The following is a 22,463-nucleotide window of genomic DNA, read 5'->3' on the forward strand; positions in this document are numbered from 1 at the left end:
ATTGGCATATTGGGCGAGTGAGAAGAAAAAGGAAGCTTGAGATAAGCTTGTACGATAGTCGAAATCCATGGGTAACCTTTCTAGTGACAAAAGGGTTGAGGTAACTAAGTAACTTCCTTTGTTTGACTATTTATTGTAACTATATGCTAGTATGCTATGTAATGCATGAACTGGTTTTGAATTAAGCATGTTTTGTGGCATTGAGTGATCATGTGTGTAAAATGCTTTTGGTTAAAATGAGTATTGAAATTGTGTTTGTAATGTAAAGTGATATATATATATATATATGTTATGTATAAGAAAAAGTAAATGTGAAAAGGGAACCTTAAATTGCTTAAGAAAGCATAATCTGAGTAGTGAGAGTTCACCTGAGTATAAGGGATGATAAAGACCATATGGCAAGGTTTCCTTAGTATCCTGTTAGGGTATGATGTTGGAAACAATTCTCCTTATGCCTTAAAAGGTGCTATGTTGGAGAAGATCTCCTAAGTGCCTATTAAGGTACTCTGTTAGAGATGAGAGATTCCTTAGTATCTTTTTGATGCGGGTTGGAGTTAACGATGCCCCATTGTGTGTGTTAGGAAAAAATCCTAGTCCGTATTGTGTGTTAGAACATCTTTGGCTGGGTGATTCTACTATTGCAAGTGAGCTCAACACTAATGAGAGTGTACATTAGTCTGAGATGAGCCTATGGTTTTACGTTGGGTGATTTAGAGGTTTGGTTGGTAGAGATTATGTTAGTATTTTATGATATGATGAAATATCTTAAGATAGCATGGAATCCTTTGGGATTGATGAAAAGTGAAAAATGAAATGTGATATGATGTAACTACTACTTTGTGAGATTTTAATGGTATATTATGTTTACTTTTATATTATTGCATGTAATAGTCAATAGGAGAGAGTTATCCTGTTATTGAGATTTTTATCTCACCCTGTGGTTACATGTTTACTGGACCAGGAAGTGATCAAGCCAAGGGAAGAGAGTCTCGATTAGCTTGAGTTGTGAAGCCGTGTGCTTTGAGGTTGTGTAATGAACTGAAATGAAATAATGTATATATAAGCATATATGGGTTGCCATAGGTTGCATGCATGTATTGAATTGAGTTCTTGTGAAATCAAGCCTCAATTATGTGTATATGTGTTGTTTGAGATAAAAGGGGCTTTGATTTGAGTATGTTTGTGTTGCAACGATTATGTGTTAGTGAATCTTAAGCTAAAGGACAAATTATGGGGAAATGAGTAATTTAGGGGCTAAGATTGTATTGTGGATACGATTACATATGTATGAGTTGAGAAATAGCCGAGTGAGCTAAGTTATGCCAAAATGGCATTGTATGTTAAGTTAGCGAATTGTGAAATTGGCTATAAAAGGGTGAAATTTCAATATATGATTATGATTGTGATTACTCATAAATGATGTGAGTAAATGGTAACACCGTAATCTTCTTCTATATTAAGTGGATATAGGAGGAGTTTACATTTTAGTATCAGATTCTCAGTTTTTGAGACCTGATTGTTATTCATGCATTCTTTTAAAAATATAACAATTTATCTTGTTCATTACACAACTTTTTCCCTGATACCCTTTGTGTCGTATTTTTGTCCTTAGGTGGGGAGAAAATAGTATAGTATAAGAGGCACTTGTGCGAGAACTGCATTATCTAAATGGGTTGTAGAGGAAGAACAAGAGTCGAAAGTTCAACGGGTTTAGCCACCAAGGGATAGATGTGATGAGCTAATGGAAGAGCTTAGGGATGTGGTTGCCAATAAAAGACAAACTGTTAGGGATCATGAAACGATCCTAAGGGGTAGAGAGCAAGAAGAGAGAGTTGAAGCTAAGAATATCCTACTGCAGGAAGCACATAGTAGACTTAGACTATCTTGGAATTCAGGTAGTGGATTAAAGATTCTTGGCACTGATCCATCCATTAATCGTGTTTAGAAGATGTTTGTTCGGCTCAATCTATTGACATTTGATAGAAGTATGAGGGAAGGTGAAGCAGAATCATGGATAGAATGAATGGAAACCATCTTTAAGGTGGTAATCTGTGCATCAAAGTAGAAAGTTATCTTGACCACGGTGCAGTTGGTTAGTGCTGCTAAGAGATGGTAGGAATCTGTGAGACCAACTAGTGGTATTTGTTTGAACTGGGATGAATTCAAGAGAATATTCTTTAATCAAAGCTTTCCAGTCTCATTCAAAACTGAGAAGTAACTGAAATCATCATATAACATATATATATATATATATATGTAGTATATCATAACTAAATTATCACTCTCTCATATAAATCATATTTCAAATACTTTTACACCTTAGCATGATCAACTATCTACTAATCCTCTAAAGCTCCCAGACACGAAACCATAGGCTCTTCTATTAACCATGCAATGCCCTCACTAACATTGCCATACGCTCCACTACAAAAATCACTAATTACTTCTAATCTTTGAGTTAAAATTGTTGAAAACATTGAGATCCTAATAAAATATTTCTAGAAAAAACTTAATAATTATTTGGGTTATTCAACCCCAAACACAATTACATAAATAGCAGAAGCATAAGAAATTGGTGCATCAAAAGTCAAGAAAAACATATGCACCACTTAAAAATAAAGTGAAAATTTACACTGTGCACCAAGGCTTGCACCACATGTGCTGCGGCATGTGGCATAAAGGCCACAATACTTGCTCTGTGCCGTGCGCCATGGCATGCGAGTACATGGTGCCGGAACGCACACACCTGAATTTGCTATCAAATGGTAGTTTTTGATAAGAAATTCAGATGCGCACCATTTCACATATGGAGTTCGATTGGGATGGTTCAAACACCCAACAAAGCTTATTTTGAAATCTAACTAATGACATTAGTTTCATCCCAATCCGATATTTCTATCAAAAATTGGAGTGTAAAATGCACTTCAACCATTTTCTATCAAAGTTTTGCCACTTAAGTGTCTCAATTGGAAACCAATTGTCATTAGCCACTTTTGAGGCCTTGACCAAGTCCAAATGGACAAAATACACCTAATTGACTATACACATACATATTATAACACACATACACAAATTTGGCCGATAATTTGCCCATTTCACACTTTGGGCTAAAATCACATTTTGACTTTTTTAAGTCTCATATTAGGCCAAATCACTCCATATAATCTCCACCTTTTTCATATACACAAAACATACACATCCATCAAGCCCTTCAATCATTTCATCATTTACACACATACAAGGCTAGGGAGTTCCAAATCAAGACATACCATAATTATAACTAATGCATATGTACAAATCCTATAGCAACTTATACATACTTTTGGCTCATAATTCACAAATCATTACACCATATCTTGCAAAGATTTAGGCAAGAGATGTCAGCTCAGCCTATATCCTTTCCCTTAGACCCACTAAGACCATAATCTAAAAAATGTAAATAACCACGGGTGAGATAAAAATCTCAGTAACCAAATATAGCTCATTAAATGTCTATTATCACAAATAACCATACCAAAGTAACTGAAAACATTATATAGCACATTTATGTATAACATATCAATACTAAATTATATTTTTCGCATATAAATCACATTTCAACACTTTAACACCACAGCATGATCAACTATCCACCAATCCTCCAAAGCTCCTCGATGTGAAACTATAGGTTCTTTTGGATCAACCACTTGTTAACCCAAGCTCACTTTTAGTGGTAGAAACACCCAGCTAAAGGTAATCTAACCCACCTAAACACTATAGTTTTTCCCACTTCACACACTTATGATAGAGGTGTTGTTGACTCCTAACCGCATCCTAACGGCACTATGGAGTTGTCAAACTGCCCAAATGTCCCATGGTAACGGTTCTATAAGATGCTGCACAGGATTACCCATGGTAACAGCCCATAAAATGCTATATCGAATGTCCCATAGTACCAGCCTAACCATATGGATTTTTCACTCATAAATCTCCATACACACATAACCCCACATATCTTGGGTGAACTCCTACCCCCTATGATCATGCTCTTTCACAACTTTTACTACTTATACACCTTTCCACAACACACACACACACACACACATATCCATTGAAATTAATAACTTTTCAAATTCATTTCACAATGCACTGTTCATGCTAAAACTCATAAATTCATAATTTAACATTTAACATTCACTTAGTTATAATAGTTATAAACATCATAAACTATATGGTTACCTCAACCCTTCTATTCATGAGAAAGGGTTACCCATGTAACTTCAACCCTATTCAAGCTCCTCTCTCATAATTTGTGCATCACATACTAGAATCTATACAAAATTAGCATTCAGAGTCAATTCCTCTATTGACCAAAAGTGCCAATTATTGCAATTAAACACTTAATTACTATCAAATCCACATTTCACACTCAATTATGCACATTATCATTGATCACCCCTTGTTTCAAGCTTTAACATTTTCTAGCAATTTTTCTCTCACTACTCTCTCTCTTTAGGTTAGGGAAATTCTTGACTAAATCTTTAAAACTTTATCGTTTCAACTTAAACTAGTTACAAAGAACTAATTGAACTCCAGAGAACCATTTTATTACTATTGGGTAAGAAATCAACTCCTTAAAACTCCTGAATTCACTTTTTCATTAATTAAAACTAAGAGAAAATAGGGTAGATTTGAAGGTTAAGGCAGCATGTGACTTACCCAATAAGTAACGAGTAAGAAACACCGTCCTTGCTCTTGATTTAGCTTGCCCTAACATAGCCTTGGCTCTTCTCCACACCAAACCTCTCCTTCAACATTTCTCCCTTCTATTTTTCAAGTTAAACACATCTTTATTAATCTAATTTTTGCTCCATGCACCATGGCGCATCTGCCATCTGCCATGATGCATAGCACAGTGAGGAAAATCCTTACTATGCTCACACGCTCTACTTTAGGAACCCGCTCTTCTACTCATATCTATTCATATAACATCCCAATAGGTCAATATATCACTTCACTAATCAAAACTCTAATCCTTATATTAAATCACTAACTCATCCCTAATTAGTCATTAATACACAATTAAAAATTTGGGATGTTATAGTTTTGCCCTCCTTTTTTAAGAATTTTGTCCCCAAAATTGGAACAACCATTAACTCACACTTTGAGCTTGAACGTATAGCTGAGGGTATAGCTGTTTATCTTAGCTTCTATCTCCCAGGTCGTATCACCAGGAGTTATACCTTTCCAAAATACTTTCACCAGTTGAATAGTCTTATTTTTTAATTGCATATTTTTGACATCCACTATTCATTTTGGTTCTGCCCTATAGGTCATATTTTCTTGTAATTCTACTTCTTCAGGCTCAATAATATGAGAAGGATTTGGTTGGTACTTCTTGAATTAAGACATGTGGAACACATTATGAAGCCTAGATAACTGTGAAGGTAATGCAATTCAATAAGCAACTAGTCCGATCCTCTCTAGGACTTCAAACGGACTCATGAATCTAGGAGTCAATTTCTTGACTCTAATTGATCTCCCAATTCTTATTATAGGCGTAACTTTCAGAAACACGTGATCACCTATCAAAACTCCAATGGTCTCCTTTTTCGATCAGCATAGCTCTTTTGCCTACTTTGAGTTGTTAATAACTTTTGTCATATCAACTCAATCTTTTGAGTAGTTTAATCCACAATATCTAGCCCTATATGCTTTTTTCACTCAGTTCGGTCCAACACAGAGGCAATCTACACTTTCTTCCATATAAAGCTTCATATGGAGCCATTTGAATGCTGGAATGATAACTATTATTGTATGCAAATTCAACCAGTGGTAAATAGCTATCCCAACTACCACGCAACTCTAACACACAAGATCGCAACATATCTTCTAGAGTTTGAATGATTCGCTCCATTTGTCCATCAGTCTGAGGATGATAAGCTGTACTAAACTTCAAAGTAATACCCATGGCTCTCTGTAATGCTCCCCAAAACTTGGATGTAAATCTCAAATCTTGATCAGAGACCATTTCCTTAAACATTCCATGTAAACATACAACCTCTCGGATATAGGTCTCAACCAACTTCTCTAGAGAATCACTAATCTTGATAGCTAAGAAGTGAGCTGACTTAGTCAATCTATCAACAATCACCCAAATAACATTATGTCTCGATTGAGTTCTTGGCAATTTAGAGATGAAATCTATGGAAATGCTGTCCTATTTCCCCTTAGGTATTTCTAATGGCTGTAGTGTCCCAACCGGCATCTGATGTTTAGTTTTTACTTTCTGGCAAGTCAAACATTGTGCTACAAACTCTGTCACCTCTCTTTTCATTCCTGGTCACCACCAATAATGCTTAATATCTTGATACATCTTCGTAACTCTTAGGTGAATAGTGTACTTACTGCAATGTACTTCATTCAGAATCACCCTTCTCAGATCTTCATCGCTAGGCACATAAATTCTATCTTGATAAACTATAAATCCATTATCATTGAAGCTAAAATCCATAGCCAGATTTGATTCAACTTCTTCTCAAATCTTAAGAAGATACTCATCTTCTAACTGCATCATTCTCAATTCCTTCTAAAAATCATTACTGATCACAGTAGTATAAGCACCAACTAAATCTTTCAATAGTGTATCTTGTTGAGAATCAATGAAAGACTCCATTAGATTGTGTTCTCGGATCATTATACTGGCTATATGTAGCGTATTCCTACTCAAAGTATCAACTACCACGTTAGCGTTCCCCAGATGGTATTTTAACTCAAAGTTAGTCTTTAAGCAATTCTATCCATCTTTTCTTGTCTCTTATTCAATTATTTCTAGTCCATTAGATACTTTAAACTCTTATACTCACTGAACACGCTAAACACTAACCCAAACAAATAATGACGCCAAATCTTTAGCACAAAAACTACTGTTGCTAGTTCTAAATCATGAGTTAGGTAGTTCTCTTCATGTGGCTTGAGTTGTCTTGATATATAAACACGACTCTTCCATCTTGCATTAGTATGCAACCCAAACCTCTTAGGAAAGCATCTGTATATGGTAGTCTTAGATTCAGAATTATTAACACAGGTGCAATAGTTAGTCTCTCCTTTAGCTTTTGAAATACAATCTCATGCCTGTCATCCCAAATAAAAGGATGATCTTTTCAGGTCAATTTTGTCAATGGGGAAGCAATCTGAGAGAAACTTTAGATATACCTTCAGCAATATCTAGCTAATCCTAGAAAACTTTGAATTTTTATAACTGAACTAGGCCATTCCCATTTCAACACAATATCAACTTTATGAAGATCAACAGAATCCTATCTACTGATCCTACATGGTTCTCCAAAAAACTCATACTTGCTGAGCTTGGTGTAGAGTTTGTTCTCCTTAAGAATTTAAAAGACAATCTTAAGATATTTTGGCATGTTGTTCCTCATCTTCTGAATAAACTAGAATGTCATCGATAAAAACCACAACAAATTGGTCTAAATATGGTCTAAAGATATAGTTCATGTAATCCATGAAAACTGCAGGTGCATTGGTCAAACCAAATGGCATGACAAGGAACTCATAATGCCCATAACGCATACGAAAGGCTGTCTTAGGTACATCTTTCTCTGATACCTTTAGTTGATGATACCTGACCTCAAGTCAATCTTGGAAAAGACTGAGGCTCTAGCCAATTGATCTAACAGATCATTGATCTTGGGTAAAGGGTACTTATTCTTTCACCGTCACCTAATTCAACTATCGGTAGTCGATGCACAGTTGCAAACTACCATCCTTCTTTCTTACAAACGATACTGGCGAACCCTAAGGTGATACACTCAGCCTGATGAATCCTTTGTCAAGCAAATCCTCAATCTACTTCTTCAATTCATTCAACTCTAAGGGTGACATTTGATATGAGGCTTTAGAAATTGGTTCTGTACCTAGAACCAAATCTATTAAGAATTCAACTTCTCTTTTTGGAGGTAATCCAGATATCTCCTCAGAAAATACCTCAGGAAATTCACTTACTACTCCAATCTTCTCAATACCACCGTCATATATACTGCTGGTAGCACAAACTACTATGTAGGCATCACACCCTTGTCTGATTAGCTTTTCAACTTGCGCAACTAATAGAACCTAAGTCGCTCAGTAGAGCTAGCCCCTGCTAACGACACCAGTAAAGACACTAACTTCTTGGCACAGTCTAGCATAGCATTATTAGTTGCTAGCCAATCCATGCCAACTATCACATCAATTCATTTCATAGGAATGCAAATCAGATTGATCATAGATGCTCAATCCTCAAATACAATCTTAACTCTCTGACATGCTTTGCTAATAATACTTGAGAGTCTAGAAGGCATAGTCACTTTAATTATCATAGGTAACTCTTTCAGTTCTAACTTCAGTCTATCTACACATTCTTTTGAAATGAATGAATGTGTAGCTCCCTAATCAAATAAATCTTCAATTCTATTACCACAAACATAAATAATACCTTTGATCAGGTTCGGAGACACTCTAGTCTCTTCTTATGTCATAGCAAACACTCATCTTGGAATCGTAGCACACTACTCTGCTATCTCAATTCCACCTTCAAAAAAATATTTGACAATATGGCCCGGCTTCTCATACTTGAAACAGGACCAACATTTTCCCACATGGAATGTGCCACAGACACTATATTGGGGTGACCTTCCAGTGCTAAAAGTAGGAGCTGGTATGTTCAAGGCTTGCCTTAAAGGCTATTAAGGCCCATTTCTAACCCTATACTCCTCTATATAGATCATCTCTGAACTGATCAAGTCTGAGAACTTCTACTAGAGCTCCTCTTCAATACTCTCTCTCTCTAGATTAGGGCAATTCTTGCCTGAAGCTTTAAAACTTTATTATTTTGACTTAAACCAGTTACAAAGCACTAGTTTAACTCCAAAGAACCTTTTTATTCCTACCAGGTAAGAAATCAACCCCTTAAAACTCCCAAATTCACTTTCTCATTGATTAAAACTAAGAGAAAATAGGGTAGATTCAGAGGTTAAGGCAATACGTGACTTACCTAATAAGTAATGAGTCGGAAACACTGTCTTTGCTCCTGATTTAGCTTGCCCTAGCATAGCCTTGGCTCTTCTCCACAGCAAACCTCTCCTTCCACGTTTCTCCCTTTTATTTTTTGAGCTAAAAACGTCCCTATTAATTCGGTTTTTGCTCCATGTATCATGGTGCATCTGCCCCTGCTGCGGCATGTGGCACAATGAGGAAAATCCTTACTGTGCTCACATGCTTTGCTTCAAGACCCCACTTTTCTACTCATATGTGTTGATATAGCATCCAATGAGTCAATATATCACTTCACCACTCAAAACTCTAATCCTTACATTAAATACCTAACTTATCACTAATTAATTATTAACACAGGATTAGAAATTCGGGATGTTACAAACTACTTGTTAACCCGAGCTCACTTTCGGTGGTAGAAATACACAACCAATGGTAATCTGACCTACCTACAGACTATGGTTTCCCTCTTCATACACTTCGATAGAGGTGTCGTTGACTCCTAACCACACCCTAACGGGCACTAGGGAGTTGCCAGACTGCCCAGATGTCCCATAGTAACAATCCCATAATATGCTGTATCGAATTACCTATGGTAACAGCCCATATAATGCTATACCGGATGTCCCATGGTGTCAGCCCAACCATATCCCAACCATATGAATTTTTCACTAACATATCTCCACACACACACATCCCCACATATCCTAGGTAAACTCCTACCCCCTATGATCATACTCTTTCACAATTTCCACTACTTATACATCTTTCCACAAATATATATATACTTCCATATCATATATGTATATATCCATTGAAATTAATAACTTTTCAAATTTTATTTCATAATGCTAAGTTCATGCTAAAAACCATTTCAATAACAATCATGCATAAAACTCATAAATTCATAATTTATCATTCGATATTCACTTCTACACAATTATAATAGTTAATAAACATAATAAACTATATAGCTACCTTAACCCTTCTGTTTGATAGAAAGGGTTACCCCTGTAACTTCAACCCTATTCAACTCTTCTCTCAAAATTCACCTGTCACACACTATAATCTACAAAAAAATGGCAACCCAAAAATTTCTTTATTGACAAAAGTGCCAACTATCATATTTAAACACTTAATCACTATCAAATCTACATTTCATACTCAATTACACACGTTACTATTGATCACCCTTCATTCCAAGATTTAACATTTTCTAGCAATTTTCTCTCACTACTCGCTTTCTAGATTAAGGAAATTCTTGCCTAATGCTTCAAAACTTTATTGTTTCAACTTTAACCAGTCACAAAGCACTAGTTTAGTTCTAAAGAACCTTTTTATTACTATAAAGTAAGAAATCAACTCCTTAAAACTCCCAAATTCAATTTTTCACTAGTTAGAACTAAGAGAAAATAAGGTAGATTCAGCGGTTAAGGTAGTATGTGACTTACTCGATAAGTAACAGGTCAAAAACATCATCCTTGCTCCTAATTTAGCTTGCCCTAACACACCCTTTACTCTCTCCACTCCAGATCTCTTCTCTCATGTTCTCCCTTCTGTTTTCCACAAGCTGGACACATCTTATTAATATGATTTTTGCTCTATGCGCCACAGCACGTGGCACAGTGAGAGAAATCCTCACTCTGCTCACACACTCTGCCCCAGGACTTTACTCTTCTACTCATATTTGTTCATATAACATCTCAATAAGTCAATGTAACACTTTATTACTCAAAATCTCATTCCCACATTAAATCACTAATTCATCCCTAATCAGTCATTAATGCAGGATTAAAAATTTAAGATGTTACAGCTATCACATGACAATAATAATGCTATCAAAAATGTGCAATATGCCATGACGCATTGTACTTGAGCTGCAGTGCATAGCATAAAGACAAATGTGACATAGCACACATATGGCAAGTTGTGATGCATGTATGGTTTTCTACATTGTTTTATTGATGTCAAATTTTATTCAAATGTTTTAATTCTTTTTGGATTCTTATGCTTTTGCATATTATTTACACTTTGATTTGTACTTGTAAAGATGTTTTGTTATGTTGGAAAACTTTGAAAACTTGGGATCCTATTTTGTAAATTTTGCAAGTTTGGTAATTTTTTAGGATAATCCCTTAATTACCTTGAATTTAAGATTATTTGGAGAATAGTAATAGAGACCTTACATCACTACACACTAATCATGCACTTCCAACCTTTTAAAACATATCTATTGAGGTCAAATTGAGCCTATAACCCTAAGGCTTGACCATTAAATCTCAAACTAGTCTCAAAACCTTAGTTTCACACTCAAAAGCTCTTTTACAAACCTTTTCTTAGAATTTAACCCCTTAAAGCTCCCCTGTGAACACTGTATTTTGTCCGGACATTTTTTAAATTTTATAAAAATAATAATAAATAACCCAAAAAAATATAAAAAATACAAAAATAAAATTTAATCCTTTTTAAGATTATGTTTTCAAAAAATATTTATTTAATCCAAAATCAAATTTCTAAGTCCCTTAATCCAATTTTTGAAGTTAATAAACATAATTAAAAAAAAGAGTTATGAAAAATTAAAATATATAAATTAAGTTTGCCCCTTCATTCATGCACACAATACAACACAAAGAAAGAAATAAAAACAGCACACACGAACACTTTTGATTAGACCAAACAGGAGGGAGTAGAAGAATTTAACTATCAGATTTGGTCCTTCATTCAGGTGTCATGCACATTACAGCACAGGAAAAGAAAACAACAAAGAAACAGCACACACGAAACACAAAAGGAAAGGAAGCAGACGCATGCAGGAGAAGATAGAACAGAAAAAAAGAAAGGAAGCATACACACACAGCCAAAAGACTCAAACCTTTTCAGCAAGATCATAGGAGACGTGACAGAATAAAACAAAGGGGGAAGCACACACACACACACGTGAGACCGAACAAACACAGTGAACACACAAAACACATGCACAGCACGTAAACTCTTCACACGCAACTCTCCCTGCTTCTGTTTTAAAACAGACAAAATGGGACTGAGAAGAGGGGGGAGAGCCAGACAAACAAAGAGAGAACAGAAGAGGAAGAGAGAGATTGAGAGGGAGAAGGACGGAAGGAAAAATAGAGCCTAACAAACATAGCATGCATGCACGAAGAGGGAGAGGAGAGCCAGACAGATAAAAAGAGGAGACGGAGAAAAGAAAAAATGAGAAGAGAGAGAGACGAGAAGGAGTCTGAAAGAGACCGAAAAACTGAGAAAAAAACAGAGCAAAAGAAGGGAGGTGAGAATGAACGAGGAAGAGCACGAGAACGAGAGAAATAGATCGAGGAAGAGCAGCTGGACAGTGATAAAAAGAGAGAGATAGAGACGCAGAAGAGAGTAGGAGGCGGTGGAACGTTTGAGCGAGAGAGAAGAGAAGGATAATGGTGACAGAGAAGGGAGAGACCAAAGGAGTTAAAAACAGAGCATGAACGTGAGAGAAGAATAACAGAGATTGAGAAAGAGAGAGATTGAAGGGAGAAAGTATAACAGGGACCGAGAAAGAGAGTAGGAGGCAGTGGAGCGTTTGAACGAGAGAGAAGAGGGAGTTTGAGGACTTGAAGAAAAGGAACAGACAAGAGAGAACTGAGAAGAGGGAGAACAAACACACGGACAAAGACAGAGAGTAAGTAACACAGAGAAAAGTGATGAAGCCAAGGATAAGGGCTGGACGCAATAGGATTCCATCTTCTTTCACCTCACACATGAAATACGACACTGTGAGATCTAGAGTTGAAGCTCAAGAGGATGGTTATGGATTTAGCATCGATGGATTGGCTGCGTTTGCCACTAATTGCAAGTAAGAATTACTTCTAAGTCCTTGTTTTAAAAATATAAATTTTGCAGTTCTTTTTTTTTTTTTTTTGAAACCTTTGGCTTCATTGACATATTGCTTTTGCCACATTTGTTATGCATTTCCTTTGAATTGTTATTCATTTATGAAACATTATGGTTTACATCTTAACGTGACACAAATAGAGTGCAATCAACTATCATGGATTTCAAAGCTTTGACAAAATTTTAGTGCGTTTGCTTAAAAGTGAAATGAAGTTTTTCCACTGGTCTGTTGAATATATCTACTACTGTTTAGTGCTATTACGCATATTTGGTATAGCTTAATGTGGTTTTATTAATATCAGAATTTGCGTTTACTCTTCACACCACCCTTTCAAAGTTCACCTTGTGAGATTTAAAAAAAAAATCTCCACAAGCATTTTGAATGATCACATATCGTGAAAATCAATAAGATTTTACATGTATGAGATTTAATTTTGTATATAATAATGTGGGTTTCAAAGACTCATCATTAGAATTAATTTTCTTTTTATAATAAATATTTAAGTCTCACATGAGATTTCAAAAATCTTTGTGGAGAATTAAATTAATTGTCTTATCATGTAGGATAATAAATCCTCGCAAATATCATAATTCTCAAATTATATGAATTTTGTAAAAAAAATAATAAACATTTTTTATAATATTAATTAATTAAATTAATAAATTTAAATTATAATTATATTTACCAATTATGTCTTTTGGTCATATAAGATTTTTGAATGTTTATAGACCTTTAGAATAATTATCTTACCGTGAAAGTCAATAAGACTTTGCAGGTATAGCAATTAAGATTTCTATATTTAAATATGAATTATACAATTACGTATTAAAATACATTTAAAATATATAATATTTAATCCTTTATGGTGTGAGAATTTTGAATCTCCGTAGATATTTAGGATAATCGTATTACCGTAAAAGTCAATAAGGCTTTACAGGTATAATGATTAAAATTCTATAAAAACATATATATGCATGCTTGAATAAATTATTACTAACATATAAATAAATTTAATTCTTTTATTGTGAGAGATTTTGAAATCTCCGCAGATATTTAGAATGATTGCATTATCGTATGAGCCAATAAAGCTCTACAGGAACTGCGATTAAATTTTTAATCATAAAATATAAAAAAAATTCTTAAACTCTTTTCTTTTCTTTATTCCAAAAATTTAAAAATAGAGGAAATAATTAAAATTAAATCACTTTTTGCAATTTAAAACACACATATCAAAATTTTAGAAATTATTTTATTTGCAAATTGGTGAATTAGTTCTAATTAATTTCTCTTCAAAAAAATATTTTCACCAACTTCCAAGCCCGAACTACGTGGACTTTGATCCCTATCACAGGGTACGTAGGCCTCAGAGTCAGATTCTGAGTTAAGTCCTCCCCGTAAATAAATAAACATTTCTAGCTTAATTCTTATTTTTTTATATCAAACACATAAATATAAAAGGGATAATTAAAATAATTTTAAAACCATATTTATATAGCACAACAAACTTCAGGTAACCATTCTCGCGAACGGGTGTTGTGGGGTGCCTAACACCTTCCCCACACTTAATCGACTCCCGAACTTGTTTTTTGTTTTCGCAGACCACCCTTATTCACTTTGAAATGGTTTCCCGAGATTTCCCTCAAAATCTTGGTGGCGACTCCCATTTCTTCGGTCTTCCTTTCGAAGGCCGGAACCTCCGCTCTCGTGCCGTCTGCGTCGCATTTTCCGGGTGCGACATCCCCAATTCAATTTCTCTATATCTAAATCGAAGAAAAACTAGAGTAGAATTGAAGTATAGGGAGGTACGAAACTTAACCAGTAGGCAATAGGTCAAAACCAACCCCCAGTACTTTAGAACTTGATGCCATAGCATAGCAACCCTTCCTTCTCTTTCATTGTGCATGTTTTTCCTTTTTCTCTTCTACTTTACGCACTAATTCACATATCATTTATCTTAAGTTTGTTTCATGTGTCGTGACACATGCCACGGCGTATGGCATAAAGCATAAAATCTCATTGTTGCTCATGCACTTTACTCCAAACTATCATTGCATCACCTAATCTTATCTATTTAGCAATCCAACTGGTCAAAACAATAATTCACTATCCAAAACCACTATTAATCCTCTAATCACTAATCCTAATTAGTGATTAGTTTTCTATATTAAAAGTTCAAGATACTACACTATACTTGAAACCAAATCACCAGGCCAAAGGTGAGTTAGCCTAAGCTATTAGCCACTCATTAAGTCCAATGAGGACTTACCACATGGTATGAAATCTATGAACAAAATCCAACAAACATATTTCAAAACCTGATAAGTCATGCATGTTACAATTATATCCAAACAAGGAAAAGCATATCTAAACTTTTTTTGTAATTTCAAATATGCAAATGTACAACATATATAATATACATATATATCATCCCAATTGGAAATTAATTTTCCAAACACAATGAAATTTCATACAATCAATCACGCACACACACCATCGCACATTAATAATGGTTACCTTTGCTCTTTGCTAATAGAACTCTCCAAACGTGTAGACTATCACCACCAACTATATATATACCACAATCTACATTCAATGTGACACTAATTATTGTTAATACTATGCCAATTATAACTAATCAAAGTGTCTACATACTAAACACATTATAATCCTAAGGTTAGGTTAATTGAATCTTATTAACCTAAACACTTCCCTTACAGTTTAACCAACAACATAAACCCATTAACCATTATTATACCTCTAAATTATGAATTTAAGCTCTATAACCCAAAATTATCATTAAAGTTTATTTTATTTTTAAGTAAAGTTAATACATTAATCACATCTCCTTGTTTTGATGAGTTAGTTAAGTGCCTTATAATAAAGATTGGAAAAGATAATTATCACATCCATGTTCTCAAAATAGTCATTATATTTTCTACTGTCACATATCTGTTTATAATGCCTTTCAAATCCATTGCTAGGTTCTATTCATAAGTAAGGCACCTCATAAAATTTATATGCTAGTGATAATTTTTATAGACTTTGAACAATTTTTAATGCATTATATTCTAAATATCAAAATGGTGCCGTGAGTTCTCTCATTCATAGAAAGACAAGGATGGATTTGATACATTTGACTTTTATGGAAGTGGTAAATAAAACAATATTGAGGCTTCAATATCAAAATAGAAAGAGACTTATCAAGTTGACCAAATCAATCATAAAAAAAATACATGTAAGATATCTTACAATGTTTATTTGTCTTGTTATAAATTTTGTTGTCTTTTTATTTTTTAATTATAGATCAAGTCTTTTCTATCTAGAATTAATAAAATGAAATGATTAACAATATCTCCAGCAAAAGCCTATTTTTCCATTCAACCTTTATCAAATAAAAAGTGAGTCAAGAACATGGAGAAAGTGAGTCAAGAAAACTCAAGGACAATGTGAGATTGCTTGGGAAAACCTACAGGTTAGTCGGGTAAGAACAGGTCTTCCAGATGGGACATTGCCCCAGAAGGGAAGAACGTCAAGAGCCCGGACAATTCTAAGGTAATTTAAGACCGCCTAGTAGAAACCCAAAACATAGACAACTAGCAAAATGTAAAGAAAAATAGCAAATGACCTTAGGGATAGGATATTGGCTTGGAAGGGTTGATAATAATAAGGCTAGATGGATCTAATATGGTCTGGAATCGTCTGGAGGAGTCATTTGGCAAATTCGACTTCTTCATTAAGTACTCAGCACCCCTAGGAGCAGGTGAACCATTCGTGGGGAAACGGCTCACCTTTGGCACCATTAACACCATTAAAAAGAATCACAGAGCTTCCTTCAAAATCAAAAGTCGCCAAGGGCTCGGACAAGTTCGTAACACCACCTAGCAACTATCGCCTCTGAAATGGAAAGTCGTGAGGCATAAAAAGTTCCCAACTTCCTTCACCAGGACTTAGAAATTATGTCTTCAATGAAAGTGATCTGCACAGAAACACCTCGAGTGGTAGAAAATTGAGGTACAGGAAAGCCTCGACGTTCAGCAGGAGGCTAACAAGTTCAGAAGCAAGTCCACAGAGGATTAGGATGAAGGGAGTAAGAACAAAAATCAACGTGATAGAACCATTCACATTGGGGAGATACCTTTTAACCTTTGTGTGATAGTGATACCACCACTCTGACACTATAAATAGAAGATAAAGACACAGAAGAGAGTAGTCTACATTCAACCAAAGACTCGCATTTTACTTTTTTTAGCCTTTAAGTTTATCAGTTAATTTCTAGTTTAAACTTGTAATTTCTCGTACTTCAATAAAATCAAACACTTATTCTACCAAAGCCTTATATCTTTTTTACATCCGAGTAAACTATGATGAGCTCAGGACCTTTTTTATTATCAATTGAGACTCAGTGTCTCTGATATGCCTGGTATTTGTTATTCACCATGAACACATTACAATAATTCTCTCTATTATGAGGTCAATTATGTCGATTGAAATTTCACATTTTGTGATAGCCTCCCACTTTATAAATAATAGTGGATGGATGAAAAGAAAACTCACTCCTACACTCTCTTTCTCTCTATGGTGCATCTGTTGTACATCAAAAATTGGACTCTAGTAGTACTATCTATCATGGGTAGTCAAGTAGACTCTACAATGCTTAGATCTAATAAGAGTTTGTCTGTAACTCTTTTTTTAGATTATTATTTATTTATAATATCATTCATAAGAATTTTTCAATTGGAGAAACACTCTCTCCTAAATCTGAACACAAGCATTGTAGCTCAAAATTTCATTGGTAACCTAACAAAAAATCAAAGAAAATCTAATGTCAAGATTAAAGTTAGGAATAAAAGTCGAGCCTAATAGGGTTGCCTGTTTAAGCTTGTTTTTATAAGGGTTTGGCTTTGGGCTTAAAAAACAACATTTTGTAAGGAAATTAGGCTTTTCAAAGCCTGCCCATCCCTGATAAACCCTTAAATAATAGACTCAAGCAACCTTTTTAGGCTTTTAGGCCTTTTTATCCCTTCAAAAATAAAACATTTTCAATTATTAAATTGAATTTAAATTTTAAAATATATATTTATACTTTGAAATTCAATTATTTATTTTAAATTTTTAAACATTATAATTTATATTAAAAAATTGAAATTTTATAACTGAAATTTTTAATTTTAAAAAATTTTAAAATAATAAAAATAGCTTACAGGAGCGACTCGAAGTTCTTTAAATGTGAATCGAGCTTCAAAAAACAACTTTAAGGTAACTGGGTTTATGGGTTGAGTATAGAAGGTCATGACCTATATGGGCTTGGCTTACTCGTTTTATCCAACTCTAATAAAGATCAACTCCTAAGCTTTTATTTCCCAATTTGAACGTAAATAGTTACAGCTCAAAGAACAATAGTACAGTGGATAAGAACTCAAATTTCCAAGTAGATTATATTAGTGAAGCAACAGCGATCGGTAGGAGGTTAATATAGATAAGTAGACATAGCCGTGCATCATTGAAGCCGTCTATGCCAGAGTCACAGTATCGTTGTCCTGCTGTATCTATCATGGTGTCATCTCAAACTTGCATGACATTCAATTAATTAATAAAAAATACTCTTTTTATTTAAAAATATAAATATTTTTTAAAAAATTAAATATTTAAAAATATAAATATTTTTAATCTTTTGAGATGTAATTATTATCTTTTTTTTAAGTGCCCTTATTGATAATGACTTTATATTTATTGTAGGGTATTTAATAAGGATAAATATAAAAAAATAAAGTTAGTTAAAAAGTAGGTAACTAATTTATTGGAGAAGAGATTCAGTTAAAAATGTTTTATATTTTTTAACGAAGGGAGTACTAATTATATATTTATATAAATAAAAGTGCATAACAATAATATCTATTTTTTTCTTTAAAACTTGTTGGACTTTTTGTATTTGCATGCTAAAAGAAGTCTTACATTGCTCCAAATTGAGAATGACTTAACGTTTATATATTAAAATAAGAATTTGAGCAAATAAATGGACTATGAAAAGAAATAGGCTTGCGCACATAACAACGGCCAATATAGTTGAGATCTGCCTATTTTGCCTTGTGTGCGTGAGTTAGATGCAATGTGGGACACTTTAATCATCATTAATTACCTTTAATTTCAACATTCAAAAACTGTTTTTATAAATTGTCATCAGCTTGTATTTAATCATCTTTACTTGTCATTAAGCTGTGGTTGTTTTTTTCATTCGCTTTTAAACCACCCGTGACTTTTGGGCTGGCCTATATAAACATGTGCTCGCAGCTTGTTTGAGCACATACGAAGGAATTTCCTATTCTTCATTGTTTGAGGTGGCTCTAAGTTTTTTGAGGATCTTAGTTGCTTCTGATAGTTTGGGGTCCCAATCCCCCATTGTGTAATTTCTTTTGATTTTTAGCGCTTTGCCCTGTTCCTTATCAAAAAAAAAAAAAATCTTGAGCCTTCAAACTCTTTTCTTCCTCCTCAAGTTCTTTTATAATTTTGCTATTATGTCACACTACTTATAATATATATATATATAACTAAAAGTGCATGCATAACAATAATATCTAATTTTTCTTAACAATTATGCCCCATTTGAAACAGGGGATCAGAAGAGTTTTGAATAGAAGTGGAAGGGAGATAATAAATATATTTGGTATGGTAATGGAAGTGATATAAAAAATTTTTATTTAAGTGAGCAATAAAATTGAGTTCTCGTAGAAATATGATGGAATTGATTAATTCAAACAAGCACCAAACATTAGATTCATTAGATGATTGGGTTTGTAAGCAAGTAAATTTCAAGAATTCCACTTCCACTTTCACTTAGAAGTATAAACTTGTATTTATAAATTTGGGAAAATTGCACTTAGGCCCAAAGGAGAAAAAGTTGCATTTAGGACTCAATGCATTTTGAAATTGTTCTGTAGGCTCAAGAGCCCTTTTTGCATATGTGTTTTAGGGAAAAAAAGACACAATTACTCTTAATAAGAAAGAAAGAACTTTAGATTCACTACCAATAGATAATTACTTATAATTTGTGAACATAAAGTTGTGAGTTTGTAAATATGTAGTTGTAAAAATATGAACTTGCTATCATAATAAACTTGAATTCTGAATATATGAAGACATATATAAAATTTAAATTTTGACTTGTGAATAAATTAACTTAGTTCTTGTGAATATTCGAACATTTAATTGTAAATTTATGAAATTAGCCAAGATGAACTTGTCAATTCAAAATAAGAATTCTACTACCAATGAACAATTACTTGTTAATATATGAATCTAAAATTATGAACTTATGAATATATAATTGTAAAAATCTCAACTTGATGTCACGATAAAATTTAGCTCTAAATATATGAAGTCATAGATTTTAAACTGAGTTTGTGAATAGATGAAATTATACTTGTAATATTAAAACTTTAAATTGTAAATTTGTGAACTTGGTTGACACAAACTTATTATCCTGGCCTAAAAAAAAATATCCAATAACAATATAATGGACAGATACTTGTTAATATATGGCCCTAAAGTTGTAAATATATAAACATCTTGTTGCTGTCTTTTCTCATTAAGGGCAATAGTGTTTTTTCTTAATGAAATGTATTTGCAAAAAGGGCTTTTGGACCTGCAGAATAAATTCAAAATGTGTTGGGCTATAAGTGTAATTTTATTTTCTCCTTTGAGGCACTAGGTGCAATTTTGCTATAAATTTGAATTAATTTTTAAAGTATATGTTGAATTGCGTTGGCCCAAAAAAGCATGTTCGTTACTTCATTCAGTGCATAAAATTTTACATTGAGATGTTATTATAATGGTAAATAATACAATTTGTAATAATTTTACTATATATAGATAATTAAATATTAATACCGGTAACCCTCATTTGGCCATCAACATTTTCCTATCCTCCAGTGTTCTCCATCTTCAAGATTATTGATTCTTGTAACCTAGTTTAATTAAGTTAATATCCATGATAGGTAAAATAAATCTTACAAAAGATATTTCACAGACAATTGACTCCATTCAAAAACTTGAAGAGATTATAAAATATCAAAATCAAAAGCCCAAACAACTCATGATATCAAAGAATGGCTCATTGCACAATTCAAGAGTCATCAACTCATCCAAATCATTAGTCATTCCAGCTATAGTATTAAGTCCAAAAAGTCATCGAGTTCAAAATACAAGTCACAAGTAACGATCTAGTGCCACAGGCTATTTACCAATACTAGTCTTGAGTAACAATTTATAAGCAGTATTTTAATCAAAAGCGAACAAACATGAATGTGTTCTTAAATGACAATATACTATACTATCCAACACATGAAATAAAACTAGGACGAAATTACAAGAAAACTAGAAACCTCAGGCCTCATGGGTCCTCGCTTGATAACCGTTAAACCCTTCACCTTAAAATATTGATAAACGTAGTGAGATATGCCTCAGTAACTAGTATTTAATTTAAAACACTATGCAAGAATGGATTATAAGTAATAAAATAGGGAAAAGAGTTAATCAACAACAATAATCATAATATAAATATGCATGATAATTCATTAACCTCCCTTATAATCTCCTTTTTTTTTTTATTGAACTCGCGCTCTAAAATTCAAACAACAGGCTTCTTCCACCTTATTGAATTTACATCAAGTTTTTTAATTGAGAGACGTAGTCTCACTAATGGCTATAGAGCTTATAATTGGACCATGAGTTCCTTTTCATATACCATTGGCAAGAAAGGTGTCATCATAAGTCCCAAAGGCTTATACAATCCTCCGACCAAGGGCCAACCACTGAGCTCCATTGTGGTGGCAATCAATACCATTATATTTAAATTTCTCAACATATCCATAAATTCTCCAAACAACTCCGCACATATCAATGCATACAACAATAACATTCCAAAACGTGTGCGCGTATGTGCGTGCGCAGGTGTGTGTTATAAAAGTACATGCTAGTTATCATGAAGTTTGTGAAGTCCTCATGGACAGACTTTCTCTATTTTTATATATATGATTTTTAAAAAAAAAATTATATATCTCTAAATATTTAAAGTGACATGATATTTTTAAATAATTAAACAATTTTATCCTTATTTAAAAATAAAAAAAAGAGAGATATTAATTGCATGTTTTACCCACAACCACCATGATATTAATTAAAATTATTAGGGACAAAATTGTGAAATTATTGTGATTTAACGTAATTTCAATTAAATAACAGACTTTAATTCATATGCAAGATTCATTAAAAACACTTTTTATAAAAAAAGGGGGAGTATTTAAAATTATTGCAATTAACGTTGCATACAAATCAAACTTAAGGAATTAGAAGTATCAGAAAAAAGTACAAAGACAAATCAAAACACACTGAAAAGCATAATTACCAGTAATTACATTTTTCTCAAATATTCAGATTTTCCACAAAAAACATATAAAAGATAATAACATTTTTTTTTAAAAAAAAAAACATCGCCTCTCGTATCTCGATAAAAGATAATAACATTTAAAAAAAAAAAACATCGCCACTCGAGATT

The sequence above is a fragment of the Prosopis cineraria genome, unplaced genomic scaffold, assembly GCF_029017545.1.
Source record: "Prosopis cineraria cultivar Desert tree isolate PC_DT_omini unplaced genomic scaffold, ASM2901754v1 PC4, whole genome shotgun sequence".
NCBI lineage: Eukaryota > Viridiplantae > Streptophyta > Magnoliopsida > Fabales > Fabaceae > Prosopis > Prosopis cineraria.